The sequence below is a fragment of the Mesoplodon bidens genome (genome assembly GCF_964165515.1).
Source record: "Mesoplodon bidens genome assembly, chromosome: X".
NCBI lineage: Eukaryota > Metazoa > Chordata > Mammalia > Artiodactyla > Ziphiidae > Mesoplodon > Mesoplodon bidens.
The window spans coordinates 103,048,803-103,068,184 of NC_138163.1; the positions used below are offsets into that span (position 1 = coordinate 103,048,803).

The following is a 19,382-nucleotide window of genomic DNA, read 5'->3' on the forward strand; positions in this document are numbered from 1 at the left end:
CCGAAGGGGCTGAAGTGGGTTTTTTTGTTTGTTTTAGGGTTAAAGTTTTAAGCAATGTTGATCTTAGATAATGCTGACGCTTTTCTCTTAAAATTTAAAAATACTTGTGAACTCATCTGTTTAGAAAGACCTAAAGTAATAAGAATAAAAGCAATATCTCATCTTAAGGTTCACAATGGCTAAGGAAGCAAAAGTTGGGCATATTCAGTTACCCTCACAGTTTTAGCCTACTTCAGAGAAGAGGAAATAGAGTTCAGAGGAATAGGAGGTCCCAAAATATAAAATTCTGACTACAGGAGTCTTAGTGAAAAGGAGTGGGATGGGAGTAGAGGCCTCCATGTAGCCAGCCTCTCTAGCAACTAAAAACAAGTAATAACAGACTTAACTTCCTCTTTTGATATAATCACCATATTGGCATATGAAGGAAATTCTGTAGACAACCTTGTGTCTTGATTTTAGTAAGCCACTCGACATGTTTCTCACAAAATTTTTGTCAATAAGATGGAGGAATGTGAGCTAAGGATAGTATAATTGGGTAGTTTCATAGCTGGTTGGATGATTGTGTCCAAAGAGATTGTATAAAACCTTATGGGATGGCATACTATTCTGTTCAAAATTGTAATCAGTGACTTTGATTAGGGTCTCTCACAAGGTGGTAATCAAGGCGTTGGCCAGGGCTGAAGTCATTTTAAGGCTCTGCTCGGGATGGATCTGCTTCCAAGCTCACTCACGTGGTTGTTGGAAGCACACCATCAGACTGAGGGCCTTAGTTCCTCATGTGCTGATGGCCCAAGACCTCCCTAGGTTCCTTGTCACTGGGCTTCTCTGTAGAGCAGCTCCATGGCAGCTGGCTTCATCAGGGCCAGGAAGCAAGAGCACAAGAGTAGGAACAAGACAGACGTCAATCTTGTCACCTAATCTCTGAAATCACACACCATCACTTCTGCCATATTCTATTAGTTAGAAATAAGTCACTAGATCCAGTCCACACACAAGGGGAAGGGATTACACAAGGATGTGAAGACCTGGAGGTGGTGATTACTGGGAGCCTTGTTAGAAGCTGCCCCCTACAGAGGGCTAGCTTAATACATTGAATATCTAGACCAAATTTTAAAATATTTTACAAGTTTGTAGCAAAGGAGCTGAAACAAAGAAGGTGAAATTTAAGACCAGTTAATGTAAACTCATTCATTCACATATATAAGTGCAAGATCACTATGAACTTAATTGTAACTGCTTATGTGAAAAAGATGTAAACAATTTAGTTAGTTGTTGCAACAGCTTTAAAAGCCTTGAATGGAACCTTCAGATACCTTAATTAGAAGTGTATATAGTATTCAGAACCAAGCCATAGGCCCAGTGTGTTGTGTATTGCTCATTCTCCCTGGAGTGTTCCTAGTAAGCAGGACACTGGCATGCTTCCAGAAAGGGGTAGCCAGAGTGGGAAAGAGCCTAGAAATTCTGTCATAGAGTCACAGCCTTCAAAATCTTTGTCAGCAATCCTGCTAAAAGATGTTTGAAAACTGTGTACCTCCACACATATCTTTCAGTTGATATATACAAACTTTTATTGTAAGGATGTCATTTTTAGTGTTTTGTATATTTTTAAAAATATTTTTTCTTCAAAAATCTCGAGCTGTACCTTTATCTCATTCAATTTATGGAAAATGTCTGCTATGTGACCTAAATTGCAAAGCTAGTCATCATTGTCAAACTAGTCAGCCAAATCAGACTTGCTTTCTGTCAGAAAAAAATCTGACTTCATTTTTCAAATAAAATTAAAGTGTTAATAGACATCACTGTGACAATCATCTTACTATTGATTTCTAATTCTAAACTAGATAAGGTTTTGCCATGAATATATTGTCTGCATGAAGTAAGGTGGCTCTTCCCTTCCTTTACAAAGCTGTTTTGCTCTCACAGATGGCTCGCTCCCTCAGTAGCTTTGCATTCCCCCATTGTCTTTTTGAAATTAGGCAGGCTTCTCAGGATGGGTGAGCGGTTTGTCTTTTGAGATGGGTTCCTTCGAGTGGAGATACAGAAGAGAACTCAGCAGACCACAGACTTGTTTTCAGACAGACCAAATTATGGCAAATGTAGATATGGCTTAAATGCCTTAAAAATATCCTAATGTATCCCCTGGAAGGGCTTTGAGTACTCCCAGAGATACCCAAGTCCCACTTTGAAGACCACTTGGCATGGAAGAGCTATTGAAAAGATGGGGAGACTTTAGTTACCCAAGAATCTATTGATTTTCTTTTACCTCTATAAGAGTCCCCAGATCAGAAGCCCATGGCAGGTCATAATGGATGTCTTTAGTTCTTTGAAATATCGTCAAGTGTAAGAGGATTATGTATTTATTCAGTGTAGGGTGAGGAGCTGTAACTAGAATCAACAGGTGGCAGGTATGAATGAAGTGGCTGTCCACGAATGTAGCGGCTGTCTCACAGAGTCTGCCGTTCCTCACTAGAAATGCTCAAGCTAATGGTGGATCCATCCAAAGGTCCTGAAGAAAAGGTTTTAATTTTGGACTAGAGAGAGCCTCTAACGTCCCTTCCAATTTTAAGATACTATAATTATTTTAATTTTATTCTTTATTCAAGAAATCTGTTTCTGTCCTTTTTTTTTTTTTGCGGTACGCGGGCCTCTCACTGTTGTGGCCTCTCTCGTTGCGGAGCACAGGCTCCGGACTTGCAGGCTCAGCGGCCGTGGCTCACGGGCCCAGCCGTTCCACGGCATGTGGGATCTTCCCGGACCGGGGCACGAACCTGCGTCCCCTGCATCCGCAGGTGGACTCTCAACCACTGCGCCACCAGGGAAGCCCTGTCCATATTTTTATTCACTGGGAAAACTAAAAACCAGCCATATACTATGAAGTAATGAGCACAGAAAGCCAAATTTAAAAATTTACCTAAATTTCACATTTGCTGTCTGTTTCAAAGGGGTCTAAGTGACAGTATAGTAGAGAGAAGATGATCCTTGGTGTCATAAAACTTGAGTTAGTATCCCACCTCTGTCACTTTTACTAATTATGTGACTTTGGCCATAATCTCTTAACTTTAAAATCTTCATAAGATTATGAAAACTAGATGAGAGAACTGTGTGAATTCACCTTATAAGGTGGTGACTTGCTCTACAGTGGTAAGGTATTGTTTCCAGTGGATTTAACAGCTTAGTTTTAGTTTCTCAGTGTTGAATTATATGGGATTTTTTATATAGCTAATTTTGTATGATTCAGTTGTGATTGGAATAATTCATTGATGGCTATATATTGAGAATAAGACGTCATTAAAGTTGCATATTTACCAGCCCCCTAATCTCACTGTTAACCCAAATCACTAGAACATAGCTTCCTAGTTTTTAACCTTTTATTTTGGAAATTTTCAAATAAAAGAAAATAGTATAATGAACTTCAGTGTACCTATCACTGAGCTTCAATAGTTATCAATACTTTGCCATTCTTGTTCTATCTATCCTTTACTGTTGTCTTTTTTTTTTCTTGGCAATTTCTAAAGCAGTATCATTTCACCTATAAATACTCCTGTTTGTATTTATAAGGACTGTGTGTGTGTGTATAAAATACTATTATCATATCTAGCAAAATCAACAATAACTCCTTAGTATCATAGTGTCATAGTCAGTTAATGTTGCTTTCCCTGATTGAACATGAATTTTTAAAGGACCTATTTCTCAATTTAAAATTGTTATATTAGCTCTAGGAATCTGGAAGTAGATTATAAATTTATAAATTTATAAAGATTATAAATTCACAGTTAAAATAGTTATTTCTCAAAAGGGCTAGAAACAATATAGAAATATAAAATTGTTCTTTTGTATCATCCTTTTTTGTAAATTTACCTTGACAGTTGTCCTTGCCCTGTTTTTTGCATTCCCTTTGATTTCCTCAGTTTAAACAAATGAACAAACCCAAACCATACATTACTTTAAGATTTAAAGTCCTGTAGATCAAAGAGCGAAGCAGTAAGTTTGTGCATGTCTCCACCTACTGGCTAGGTAAGAGATTGCTTACATAGCTGCAGTGTAGACAAGGCTACACCAGAATTTTTCTGGCAATAGATCTAATGACCCCTGGTATTCAGGGTCTCATTGCTCAGGTTATGGGTTATCTGGATCCTTTCCACAGTTTTCTAACATGACACCAATACAGAGTAGACAGGAAATGGAAAGCAAATGAGATAAGATCAGTTGACTTTGCTGTTTGTTGGCTGCTTGGAAATAGCTCTGATAATTTTGATGGAGAAAAGGCTAGACCAAACAATATATTTGGGTTATCAGTGAGTTTCTTATTATGGTATCCATATCTTTCTTTGCCACAGACTATCTATAACCAACTCTCCCTTTTCTTCCCTAAACTGAAGTCATGAAATTATATGGCTCAATCTTGTTGCTTATCATGTTAGCAAATCCTTAGAACTAGTCGATATAAATGATTTATAAGTTTAAAGCATACTCAAATACAGAGACAGAACCAAAATTTTAGCACTGGAAAAGATGAGAGCAGTAGATTTCAAAATTTAGCATTGGAAAATCCTGAGTAGAGCTTGTTAAACCAGCATGTACCCAGGCCCCACCCCCTAGATATTCAGTTTCAACAAATGTGGGTCCAGAAGTGAGAGGTCAAGAGATGATTGACCTTTAAAGTAGGGGTAATACTATTTCGAGACTATGTTGTCATTTTTCCCAACACACTCAGTAGTTTGTTACAAATCTGCATGTGTTTATACTATATCTATTGCTTTGGGATTATACTTAAATTAGGACTTGTCTGTAGTGGTAAAAATAAACATTTAAAACGTAGGTTCAATTTTAAAGACAGGGCTGTGTCATGTCACACACACACACACACACACACACACAGACACACACACACACACACACACACCAAAAATTAAATGTTTATTTGTCATGTCACACACACACACACACACACACACACACACTCTGCACCCCACCAAAAATTAAATGTTTATTTCTAAGTCACACATCAAAGCTTATGTTTAGTAATGTCTGATACTTGAGTTAAGCTGAAAATCCTAAATTGGCTGGCCAAGAAATTTTAATTACCTTATTATAGAATGATTACATATACCACAGGGAGACTATACAGTAATTAAATATGGTCTTAAAACATTTCTGACATGAAAACAATAGTTTCTATCTTTTAAAATAATATTAACGGTTTGTATTTTTGAAGCTCACAAAGGAGATAGACTGAAAGCTCTTTATTTAAATTTTATTATTATTATTTTTTTTGCGGTACGCGGGCCTCTCACTGTTGTGGCCTCTCCCGTTGTGGAGCACAGGCTCCGGACTTGCAGGCTCAGCGGCCATGGCTCACGGGCCCAGCCGCTCCGTGGCATGTGGGATCTTCCCAGACCGGGGCACGAACCGGTGTCCCCTGCATCGGCAGGCGGACTCTCAACCACTGCGCCACCAGGGGAGCCCCTCAAATTTTATTTTAAAAATTTTATTTTTAGTCTGCTGTTTATGCTCAGGGAAGGGAATGTTTGTGGAATTCATTTATACTGATAGAGTAGAACTGATTACTATTTACCAGCAAATTTGCCACTTAAGAGAAAATATATTTGTTTTATATCAAGCAAGAAAAATCTGGACTATAGCATTTTAATTTATATGAACATTTGTACATATTTTTATAACTTATTTTATCTATTTTGATTTTTTGTTTTTATGGGTAATGATAGAAATTGCTATTCATTCAGCACATTTATTGAATGCCTACTTAAGTGCTGGGTAATAGGAAATGGTTGGGAAATACTGTTTGGTCCTAGTAAACATTAGAAACTTGATATGGTAATTCAGTAAGCTAAGATACAAGAAAGGACCTAGCTGAGTGACTGTGTAGGCCTTTGATAAATGCTAGTTGAAAGAAAACAACTTCTGTGTCATTAACTTTTTAAAATTAAACATTTCTCTTGACTTAGGTTTACCACTATACTAAATGTTCAGTTGCATTTTAGTTTTAAGAACTATGTGTCAGGGATACCCAAGACCATTCCTAGGTCTGATGATTCATTACGAGGACTCACAGGACTCAGCATATAGGCATATTCACAGCTATGATTTATTAATAGCTAAAGGGTATAAAGCAAAATCAGCAAAAGGAGAAGGTGCATGAATTGAAGTCCAGGGGCAACGAGGCACAAGCTTCCAAGGGTCTTCTGCCAGCAAACATTTGTGACAACACATGTGAGATATTGTGTATCAGGGAAGCTCATTAGAGACTCAGCACGCAGGGTTTTTGTTGGGGGCTTGTCATGTAAGCACCCTCTGCCTGGTGCATACCAAATTCCAGACTCCCAGAAAGAAAGCGGGTGTTCAGGATAAATCATATTGTTTGCACAAGCAGTTTAGACACAGTGAGCCACTCTTTTCAGTTAGGAGGGGAGGAACCCCTCCAAGTTCCCAGATGCCAATCAAAAGCCAACCTTGTAGGCGGGCCTTGCAAGCCTTTTGAGAGATAATAGTTAGGCCTGGTTAAATAGTTAAATAGTTAACTCTTTTCTGCACAAACTAAAGTAGAGATCAACAGGAGAAGAATTTGAGTTAATAAACTCCTGGATCTGCGAACAAAATATACTTACCTATAAAGATAATTGCAGAGTTTGGGGTTTTAAAAAAAGCTTTTAGGGGCTTCCCTGGTGGCGCAGTGGTTGAGAGTCCGCCTGCTGATGCAGGGGACACGGGTTCGTGCCCCGGTCTGGGAAGATCCCACATGCCGCGGAGCGGCTGGGCCCGTGAGCCATGGCCGCTGAGCCTGCGCGTCCGGAGCCTGTGCTCTGCAACGGGAGAGGCCACGGCAGTGAGAAGCCCGCGTACCGCAAAAAAAAAAAAAAAAAAAAACCTTTTAACTGTAATTACTGTATCATTTTGATATCTATTGGGGAAAAAATGTAGGTGTCCCAATTTTTGTATAAAACGAATCCTAGATTGAGACGTTACAGTGTAGAATAGATTTTAAGCTTTGAATACTTTAGGAAACAAACTGCATTCTGAGTCCTACTATCTTAGAAATGTATTTGAAGTTGTCAGTCTCGTAATTTTTTTGTATATGAAAGCTCCTCTTCAACCACTAAAATAATTTTGAATAAATTTATGTATATATAAAATAGGAAGAAAAGTCAGTTAACTTTCTGTTATTTAAAAGAAGTAGTTCATTTAAAATGAAAATTATAAGTTGTTTTTAGTGTAATATACATTCTTTGTACAAATTTAGAAATTATGGAAAATTATAATGACAAAAATAATACCATTTGCAAAAGGTAATCACAGCGAGCATTTCAGAACATTTCCTTCTATGTATACTCATGATCACAGTTGCACTAAATTGAGATCGTTTTATATATGCAATTTTGTATCCTGATTCGTTTAACTTAATAATTTTAAGCATTTTATTATAGCATTAAATACTTTTTAGATACAACATTTTAATGGCTGCATTAAGATGTCTGAACTATATGCATGTGCCATATTTAATATTTTCCCTAAAGTTGGACATTTACCCTGTTTTCTGTTTTCTGTATTATAAATAATGTTATGATTAATAATATTCTTGTACATAGTTACTTGTGCTCACCCCCTGATTGCCTATTTTCTCAAGATAAGTTTTTAGGAGTCGAATTACTGGATATTAGAATTAGTGTATGAATGCATACAAACACCTACATCACCCATAGATTTAACCTTTTTTAATAGAATATATTACATTTAGAAAAATGCATACACAGAACTATACAAACATAAAGAATTATTGTAAACAGCCACGTACAACCCAGGTCAAGAAATTTAAAAACTGCCAGCACCTCAACAGCCCTCGGATTCCCCTTTCTGATCATAACCCCCTGCCTCTCTCAGAATTAACTTTAATCTGGACTTCACTTCCATGTTTTTATATCTATACCATCTAAATAGGTATCCCTGAATAGTGTAATTCAGTGTTTTCTATCTTTTTAATCTTTACTTACATGGAATCATAGAGTATACACATTTTTTGGCCTGTGAGAATATCCAGGTTAGTTTGATCTCCTTCACTTTATTGCTATATAGTGTTAGTGAGCAAACATTCACAAGTTATTTATTCATGTAAATGTTAATATGTATTTGGGTTGTTTCCAGATTTGGCCATTTGAACAATACTGTTGTAAACAATCTTGTACCTGTATCCTGGTGCACCTAAGTAAACGTTCATATAGGGTGTAGACCTAGGAGTGGAATTAATAGGTTTCAGAGTATGTACACCTTCAGTTTTCCTAGATAGTACCAAGCTATTTTCTAAAGGACATGTATAAACTGACCCTTTACCAATGGTATATGCCTCTCTAAGGTGATCCAAGTCCTAGTTTTCCTGTCACTGCCCCTGTTTAAAATACTGTTGTTTGTCCTTATTCACAGTGCCTTCCTTTTATTCTCATGATTAATTACTACCTATGTTACACACCCTTGCTAATACTTGGCATTGTTGGAATTTTTGCCAGTTGGTGTGTAGTAGAATCTCCTTGTAGTTTTTCCCCGATTATTCTTCCCTAATTGCCATTTAGTGACCTATCTCTTCATTCTTGTAATGGTATATTTTGATTAACAGAAGTTTGTGATTTTAATATAGTCTAATTTATCATTTTTTAATTTTATGGCCAGTGTTTTTGTATTTTGTTTAAGAAATATTTACTCCCCTGAGATTATGAAGATATTCTCCTATGTTTTATCATCCATCTGGAATTGATTTGGGGTATACTGTGAGGTAGCAGTCTAGTTTCATTTCTTTCCATATGGATATTCGATAGTCTCAGCACAATTACTGAAAACACTGCTCTGCAGTACCACTTTTGCCGCAAATCAGGCATCTGTATAGGTGTGATTGTTCTGGGCTCTATTCTGGTCCCTTGGCCTATTTGCCCGGCATTGTGCTGTTGTCTTATTTACTATGACTTTACAGTAAGCCCTGGTAACTGGTAGAGCAGGGTCTTCCACTTTGTTCTTCTTCAGACATGTCTTGAGAGCTGTACTTGTCTTTGCATTTTCCATATACATTTTAGAATCAAGTTGTCAATTTACACACACACACACACACTTAAAAAGCTGTTGGGATTTTGCCTTGAATTATTATATCAAATCTTAATAGCAACTTGAGAATAATTGACAGACTTATTGAGTCTTCCACTTTAGGAACATGGTATCTGTCTTCCCATTTATTTAGGTCTTTGATGTCTTTCAATAAACTTTTATACTTTTCTCCATAGAAGTTGTGTACATTTTTTGTTAGATTCTTAGGTATTTGCTTTTAAAAGTAGATCAGTCTGGGGCTTCCCTGGCCATCCAGTGATTAAGACTCCATGCTCCCAATGCAGGGGGCACAGGTTTGATCCCTGGTCGGGAAACTTAAGATCCCGTATGCTGCATGGCACAGCCAAAAAAAAAAAGGTAGATCAGTCTCTCTCTTTCTCTCTTTCCCTCCTTCTTTGTACTGACATATACTCCTATTCATCAAGCTTCATCAGTTCCAATAATTTATCTGTAGAACTGTTTGGATTTTCTGCATCATATCATCTGTGTATGAGGAGGATTTTGTTTATTCCTTTCTAATTCTTTTACATTTTATTTCTTTCTCTAGCCTTTACTGTAGTGGATAAAATATCCAGAATAATGGTGATAGCAAATCTTTGTTTATTTCTGATCTTAGAGTTTGCTAAGCATAAATGGATGGTGAATTTTATCAAGTGCTTTTTTTCTGTGTATATTGAAATGATCATATGAGTTTCTTCTTTACTCTGTTAATGCAATGAATTTCATTGATCCTTTGGTTAACCACACTTGGTCATGACGTATAATCCTTATAATCCTTTTTATATATTGCTAGATTTGGTTTGCTTATATTTTGTTTAGACTTTTTACATCCATATTTGTGGGAAGATTATACTATAATTTTCTTGTACTATCCATATCAGGTTTTTATATGTAGATTATGCTAGACTCATAAAATGAATTGAGGAGTATTCTCTGTTTGTTGTTTCTCTTATGTGATTGGTAGAGCTCACTTATAAACCCATCCAGGCCAGACTTTCTTATAAGAAGGGTTTTCATTTCCGATTCAGTTTCTTAAATATTTATAGGAATATTCAGGTTTTCCAGTTATTACTCTGTCACTTTTGGTGAATTGTATTTTTCTAGGAATGAGTGCATTTTATCTAAACTTTAAACAATTTTGTCATAAAGGGGTTCATACTATCTCTACAGGATCTTTTTCATTCTTGATACTAGCAATTTATGCCTTTTTTTTTCTGTCTCAGCCTTGCCAGATATTTACCAGTTTTATCAGTCTTTTAAACAATGACTTTTAGCTTTGTAAATCCTTTTTTTGTGTGTGTTTATTTTCTATTTCAGTAATTTCTGTTTGTTGTTATTTCCATCCTTCTACTTTGGGTTTAATTTTCTAGGATTTATTTCCTTTTTAAATTTCAACTTTCTTGAATCCTTGGGTTTTAGATGCATCTCTTGTTAAACACATACAGTTCTTTTATTCTAGACTCTCAATCTTTGTCTTTTAATTGGAGCATTTATTCCATTTAATTTTATTTTAGTATATTTTGATTGACATTGTGGTCTTATGTGTTTTCTCTTTATACCACCTATTACATGTTTCTTCACCTTCCCTGATTTATTTGGATCAGTTGAATATTTTTTAATCATTTCATATTTCTTCTATTAATTTGGAAGTTTTAGCACCCTTTGCTGAGTGTGTACCCCAGAAATTACAGTATGCCTCCCTAATTCATCAAATCCTAATATTGATACCATTACTGTCTTCCTGAACAGTACAAGCACTGTAGAACACATTAATTCCATATAATGCAACCTTGACTTATAGGCTATTGTTTTCATGTATTTAAATTATATTTGTGTATATAAATGCATGTTACATGTATTTACATCACTCCAAGTTATATTATTATTTTTATTCATTTAGATTTACCTACACACATCCCTTCTCTGTTATTTATTCTTTCAGCATCTCTAAGGTTTTACCTGGATTCATTTTCCTTGTGTCAGTCTGCTGGGTGCGAACTCCATTTGTTTCAGAATTTCCTTAGATTTCCTTTAATGTTGAGGGATATTCACTGAGTGGAGAATTCTAGGCTGGCATTTTCTTTACATTAGATACCATTCTACTGTCTTCTGGCTTCCATTGATATTAAGAATTCAGCTAGCAGTCTGTCACTTTTCTCTGAGAGTAGTCTGTCTTTATTTTTTCAGGTTTTTGAAAAAATGTTTTATTCATCTTTTGTTTTCTGTAGTTTTCTCTGTGATGTGGGGTGTGTATGTGTGTGTGTGTGTTTTAATCCTGCCTTAGGTTTTTAGGTCTCTTGAATCAGTGTATTGATATTATTTATAGTTAGGGAATATTCTCAGCCATTATCTCTTCAGATATTGCCTCTGCCTTTTTCTTTCTCTCATCACCTTTGTGACCCAATTAAGTGTAGATATAGGCATACCTTATGGTATTCTCTATATTTTCTACCTTCTTTTCTGAATTTTGTGTTTTTCCTTTTAAAATCTATATTTTTTCTCTTTTTTTGCAAAAAAAATTCAAACTCAGCTTTTATGTTCTGGGACACAGTAAACTTCATTATTTAATAATCTATGTTGGATAATCTCAGTATATGAAATCCCTGTTTGTTTTTATTGTCTGTCATTTTTGCTGGTTCTTGGTCAAAATATCTTACCCCTTTATGTACCTGATTCATTTTGACTGTGTGCTAGAAATTATTTTGAAAATTATTGGCGTTGAATGATACTTTCTTCCTCTAGAGAGAACTTTAATTTGCTCTTACTAGGCATCTTTAAGCAGTAGCAGTCTGGGACTATCTTAATCAAGGTTCAAGGCTTAGATTTTCAGGGCCATTCAGAGAGAAAGCCAGACTGCAAGTATGTGAAGGGGCTGATCACTTCCGGTTCACCGCTAGCTCTTTAGGGTCCTAGCTCAACGTTGGAGAGAAGTTTATGATATTACCCTGAATTCTGACTTTTTCCCCCTTAGAGATCTGCTGTATAAGCAAATGTCCCCAGGACAAGAAGGACTCTGATCCTTGGCTTTACCTCTCTGAGTTCCCATTCTTTAGCCAATATTCCTGACAATTTGGTTAGTACTTTGATGCTTTCAGGAAGTTTTTTTATCCAACCTTTCTGCTGTCTTCACTGAGACACATCACCTATCAGAAGTCTAGCCAATAGAGTTAAAACTCCTTTTACATAGTGTCATGTTATTCTTCATAAAGATTGTACCAATTTATATTCAAACCAGTGGTAGATGAGAGCATTCATGTTTACATTTTGATAGGTCAGAATGACATTTTGGTTTAATTTGCATTTATTTTGTTGCTAGTGTGGTCAAATATTTTAAATGTATGTTTACCCATTTCTTTTTCATCTGTTCACTTTCTTCAGTTTTTTGTCATTTTGTAAGAATTCTTTATTTACTAAGGATATTTACCTTTTTCATGTATTTGCATATATTTTGCCGAAATTTGCCTGTTTAATTTTGTTTACATTATTGGACTTTTTTGTATATTGACTTTTTTTAAATATGCAGAAGTTTAAAATTCTGTCAGAGAAAGAAGTTACAAATAAGCAAGAATGAAGGCTAGAATGAACCCTGTGGTGCTGGATTAGAGTTGGAGGTGTTGGAATGACAACATATTTAGTTTAATATGTGTACACACACACATATGTATAGATATGTGTTTGCATGTATATATACATATGTACTTATATGTACATACAGGTAGATACAGAAATAAATATAGATACATGTGAATGGGTTAGTACACATACATACGTTTCTGCCACTGAAAGGGCCTTAGAAGCAGCTACGCTGCAGTAGTAATGAGCAAGCCCACACCCACATATTCATTTATAAATACATTCTCTAATAGAAGGAACTGAGGCTCTTTAGAGAAATTATTATTCTGGGACTGGGGCAGAGAAGATACAAGTAAGCCTGGAGCATTTTACAGTGCCTGGAAGTAAGGAAGTGCTCAAAAAACAAAAAGATGGGGACATGTGAAAAGGTCACAGGAACCAACCTGAAAGAGCTCCCAGTGGCCAAAACTGGAACAATTTGGGCAACAAAATAAATAGCATAGTACTAGACTATAACCCAAGGTATAAATTAAGTATATATGAGCCCATACCAATATAAAGAAATTATTGAACAAATAAATAAATGGGAAAGAAGAGACAAACCTTCCTTACAGAAGAATTCAAAATAATATATGCAGATAATCCCCTCCCACCTTAAGGGTAGACTGGACTTAGTGACCCCGCTTTTGAAGAACAGAGCATAGAAAGGGGAACATAGTAAGTTTACAGTGGAGAAACCTGGCTGACCCCTCTTAACCAAAGAATCAAGTTAACGTCACTGATGATAAGTCATGTGGATATCACGTGCCCCCTGAGGTGGTGTTCTGAGAAGGGCACTTCACCTCTGTGGTAGCCTTCCCCCCAAACCCACAACAGTCATCTAAAAATGAAAAAAACTTCAGAACAAAGAAAGTACATTAGTCAACACACCGTGAAGTCCAAATACAATCTGGAGTTGAGTTAATAGTAATGCACCAGTATTACTCTCTTAGTTTTGACATGTTTACTGTAGTTGCCTAAGATGTTAACATTAGGGGAAGTTGAGTGAGGGGTATACAGGAACTCTCTGTACCATCTTTGCAATTTTTTTGTAAATCTAAAGTTATTAGAAACTAAAAAGTTTTCTTCAATCATAATTAAACAAGCAAACATGAAACTATGAGTTTACACCACTATTTCCAGTTTAAAGTAACAATTACGGATTTTTATTTAGTGAGACATTTATTAGATAATAAGGAATTGTTAAAGTCTTTAGTGTATGATTTTATAATTTTAGTTATTTTACAAGAAGAGTTTCTACATTTTGGAGATAAGTACTGAAATATTTATGCATAAAGCCTGGGATTTGCTTCAGAATCAGGTGAGGGGTGAGCAGTGGGTACTGGGTTGAAGTATAAGTAAAATAGGATTAGCCAGTGAGTTGTTAATTGTTGGAGCAGGGTAATGGATATATGAGCCTTCATTACTCTACACTTTCTACTTTTGAAATTTTCCATAATATAAAGTTTTTCAAAAGCAAGAAAGAAATTACAGTTTTTACTTAGTTTCTTTAATTTTTAAATTATTTTTTAAATTGAGGTATAGTTGATATAAAATAATATGTAAGTCACAGGTATACAGTATAGCGATTCAGAACTTTTAAAGGTTGTACTCCATTTGTAATTATTATAAAACATTGCCTGTATTCCCTGTGCTGTATGATATATCCTTGTAGCTTATTTATTTTATAACATAATAGTTTGTACCTCTTAGTCCCCTACCCCTTGCCCCCACCCCTCCCCACTGGTAACCACAAGTTTGTTTCTCTATTTATATCTGTGAGTCTGTTTCTTTTTTGTTATATTCACTCCTTTGTTTTATTTTTTAGATTCCACATATAAGTCACATCATGTCTTTCTCTGACTTATTTCACTTAACATAATACCATAATATTTAGCATAATTTAGTAAAATTTTACTTAATTTTTAAAATTTTATATTTGTACATCTTTTCACTGAAAATCGGGGTTTCTTGCCACATTAACATACTTGCTTCCTCCTACTAGTCTAAATAGATAATAAAAGTAAGACTACTGAATACAGATTAGGATTTCTTAGCCCTCCTTTTCATCCTTAGAGTGTATCCCAGTAGGGATGCACAATCAAAACACTGGATTTTAAAGTCACTTAAATAACTGTTCTCTTTGTGGTTATGCCACAAGCTTGACCTAGAGTTAGGTTTAGAGATCCTTGTATTGGATAGATGTTGCCCAGTTTCTCCCAACATTAACATTTTGCAAAACTAGTATGATATCACAACCAGGGTATTGCACTGATATACTCTCCTGATCTTACTCATATATCTGCATCAATTTAATTTTAGGGATTGCCTCTTATTTCTTCTTGACTTAATTTTGTTTTTAGATTATGAAAAACATATACATGATTGGAAAGTCAAACTTATGAATAGGGTTCATTCAGAAAGGTCTGGCTTGCATCCCTGTCCCCATTCACTTCCCACCTTAGAGGAAGTTATTTTGTAAAATTAGTTTTAATTTTATTTTTCACTACTTCTGTTTGAAAATATAAGAAAATATGTATATATTTATGTTTTTGTACCACCCCCTTCTTACACAGTCTTATATACTCTCTTCTAAACTTTGATAATTTTTAATTTAACAATATGAAAATACCAGCGATCTCTCCGTAGCAATGTGTAGACATCTCCTTCATTCCTATTTATACCTGCTTAGTACTCCATTATGGATATAGAATTATTAAGCCAGTTCCCTATTGATGGACATTTGGATCATTTCCAGTCTTCTTCTTTTACATTAATAACCTTATGCATACATCATTTCATACTGTTGTTAGTGCCAGATTCCTTCCATAAATGTTGTACCACTTTGCATTCCTACCAGCATTGTATGAGAATTGTAGACTTTAAATTGTAATCTAAAGAACTGAACTCATCTCTCAGTCATATTAATTAGTAAATATCTTATTTCATTCTAAAACTGACCTTACATGTATAAATCTAGACAGAGTTATAGATAAATTCTGTTTTATTTTTATGGCCTTAGTCCATATCTGTGGACTTGACCAGAATGCTGTTAAGTAGAGTGGATTTCATATCATTGTGAGGTTACTGGCCCCAAGAGAATTTTTTGGCACTTCTTGGTTCCATCCTTCACTAAACTCCCTTATTCCTCAATCAATATCCAGTGCTCATGCTATGCATGAGCTCAGTTCTGAGATATGTTCCCTATATGCTCTCTTGGTATCTCTTTGCTCCCATTTGGTATCCCTATCTGGTAGCTCATTTCCTTAGTGAGAGAGAGAGAGAGTGAAATATTAAAGGACACATGGAGAGGCCTGTACTGTTGTCCTAACTCTGTCACCAACTTTATCAATTTAGTAATTTTTGTTTCTTAATGCCTTTTAAGAGATATAGCTAGAAGCTCAGGACAGAGATGGATGGACATGGGAACAATTATAATGAGAGGGACGAAGAGAGGAAAGAAGAGAAAGACCCCTCATAGAGGAGACAATACTGAGGTTTGAAGGATGACCAGGAGTTTGCCAAGTGGTAATGGCAGGGACAAAACTATACAAAAGTTGTAAAGATATAGGAATCTCATGAAATGTAAAGAAAGGAAACAGCATGAAGTCAGGCCTCATAAGAACGAGAAAGAAAAACCTCAGGAAACGGGTCACTACTCCCTTCATCCCTTGGGGTTTTGCATCTACTTTGTTCTGGAAAGACCAGCTTGCCCTGTTTACTCAAGGACTTGCACATAGCCCCAAACAGGCGCCCCAGTCCCCAAGTCTGCATGACCTGAAAGGCCAAGTATTTCCTTCTGCTTCTCTTACTTGACATTCCAGACAGAGAGAATAAGAGCATATGAATGAGTGAGTGAATGAATTTATCTGATTATCTCAGTTTCTTCCTTCTCTTCTAAAACCCTGAGTATCCTAAGGTATTGACTTGACCCCCTATGGATAACCTCCTTTTGAATCTGGGATCTGTTCCATGTCCAGCCAGGGCAAATAAAAGCCCACTTCTGTTTCCATGCTTGGGCTAGGGTTCTCAGTGGAAGAGTTTAATAGTGTAGGAGAGGCAAATTGACTGTATGAGTGGGAAAGGAGGTAAGCATTATAGGCAAGGCAAAGAGCATGTGGAATGGCCAGAAATCTGACTCGGCTTATATGATTGGGGAACTATTAATAATAGTGGGCTGTTACTTTGGAACAAGGTACAAGATGAGAGAATGACTGTAGATGAGCTTGGACATGTAATAATAAAAACCTCTGGTGATGTGTGTAACTGCACTGCTACACTTTATACTTGTTTATTGTCTGTTAATTCCTCTCAACAACCCACTAAGGTTACTTACTAAACCCATTTTACAGATGAGAAAACTGCAGCTTAGGAGGCTGTGGCTTGCTCAAGGTCACAAAGTTGGTGTGCTGCAGCCAGGATTCCAACCTAGGCAGTTTGACTCTAGAGCCCTCACTCTTAATTGCTCTGATATGTCTAGGGCTTTTGCTGCCATGTTAAGGATTTTAATACATCCATTCACAAGTGTTTATTGAATGCCTACAATGTGCCAGGCACTGTTTTAGGTGCTGGGGATTTAACAGTGAGTAATTCAAAGTCTGTGCCGACATGAAACTTATATTCTAGTGGAAGAGACAAACTAACAGTAAATGTGTGGTAATAATAGCCAGTAATGATAAGTGCTATGAAGAACAGGGGCCACGTAAGGGATAGAGAGTGATGAGGATGCTACTTCAGATAGGGTGTTCACAGAAGCCCTTTCTGAGGAGGTGACATTTGATCAGACTTTAAAGTTTATTCTGTAGGTGGTAGAGAACATAGATATAATTTTACCAAGGTAATAATATAATTGGATTTGTATACTATAGAGAGACCCCTAGACTCCATATGAAAAATGTAGTAGAGGGTCGAAATTAAAGTCAGTGAAGAATTCCAGCCAAGATGGGATTTTGGAGTTCAACTTCTTCATTGTAACAGAGACTGAGAGCCCCTTAGGGGAAGGGAACTGGAGTCTAGCTCACCACATGAAATTCAGGGATGAGACAGAGATGCTCAGCCTTAAACAGTGGCTAAGAAAAGCTCTAGCCATCATATATAAAGAGATAGCTCGGGGGACCGAAAAAGAAAAACAAAAACAAGAAATCCCCACTTAAGATTAGTGTTCAAATGAAATTTTCAAAGCACACAAGGAAAACCTAACATCCTGAAACAAACTCAATATAGGAAATTTGGTGTAAAGGAAATGGAAATAATAGGAAAATCTGAAAGGGACTTCAAAGTCCTCAAAAAGACAAAGAGAACAGGTAGCATTCATAGAACGAGAGGCTGTTCTATTTGGTACATGTTGAAAAATCCTTCAGAGAGCATGTGCATGTGTGTGTGTGCACTGTATGTCTGTGTTTGGAATCAATACGGCCAAGTCAAAAGATGGTATTGAAGAACCAACATAGAACAAATCACAGTTAAACAGAGACAGTAAGTATGAAAGAGAAGCTAAGAGTCATGGAAGCCACATTGAGAAGATCCAACATACACAAATTCATACAGAATTCCAGAAGTAAAATGTAGAGGGAATGATGGAAGAGGGGAGACCTTACTCAAAAAGGTAATAGTCCAAAACTTTCCCAAATTGAAGAAAGACCTTTAGAGAGAAATAAGGTTTGGGGAAGAAAATTACTCATTTACTTTTGGATCATCCGAGTCTGTGGTGACTGTGGGACACCTACCTGGTGATGTATGGTACACAGCTGCCCATATGAATCTGGTCCCCAGGAGAAGAATCTGGGCTTGAGGTGAAGTTGAGGAGTCATAACCATTAGAACAGGGCTCATTTCACCTCTTGGCACCTCAGTTTCTACCCTACCAACTTGTGAGAATGAAATGAAATGTGGGAGTATTCTGATAATCAAAACACTAGATAGTCTTACCATGACCTTCACTGTCATTGTCATAAATTCTGTTTATTACAGAGCCTCAGGATTAGAGGTTAAGAGCCAGGATTCTGGAGCCAGATTGCTTAGGTTCAAATCCCGACTCTGCTACTTTCTAACTGTGTGACCTTGGACAAGTTATATAATAAAATTTGTCTTAAGCCTCAGTTTCCTCATCTGTACCTGTCTCTTTGTGTTGTTATGAGGGTTAAATAAGTTATTACATGTAAAGCTCTTAAAATGGTACTTGGCGTGTAGTTAAATGCTCAGTAAATCTTTGTTGTTAGCTATTAACATATCTGCATTTAACAGGAACCTTCAGTATCTTATTCCAGAGGAGTGACTGATGTGAAAATCATAGTTTATGAGGATAATAAATTTAGGTATCTGTGTCTTCCTGTAATACTCAAAGGATCTTTCTAGTTAACTGCTGACTTTTATTTGTCCACATACAGAGTTTTGTTGCTGTTTGCAAATGGGCCGTGATGTTATTTGAACAGTCAATAATTCCATTTTCTTTCTTTGTCATGTTTGAAACTTGGAAATAATTCATGGGCATATGGAATCTTCTCGTGAGGGCATAGTAATTGTTCCATTTTTCTTGCTAAATTAGAACAATTTAATCTTGGGCAGACACCTATGATTATGCCTCTGTTTTTGTTTATATCTCTAGTTTTATAAGTACCAACATTAACATTTTCATGTTAGCTAGGAACTTGCCTAGAAGTAAGAATTATA

The 19,382-nt window shown here is 36.2% G+C and overlaps 1 protein-coding gene across 7 annotated transcripts in view; it reads left to right on the plus strand.

Annotated features, from left to right (window-relative positions):
- CASK (calcium/calmodulin dependent serine protein kinase) overlaps positions 1-19,382 on the plus strand; it is a 392,946-nt gene that overhangs the window by 154,971 nt on the left and 218,593 nt on the right. The window lies entirely within an intron of this gene.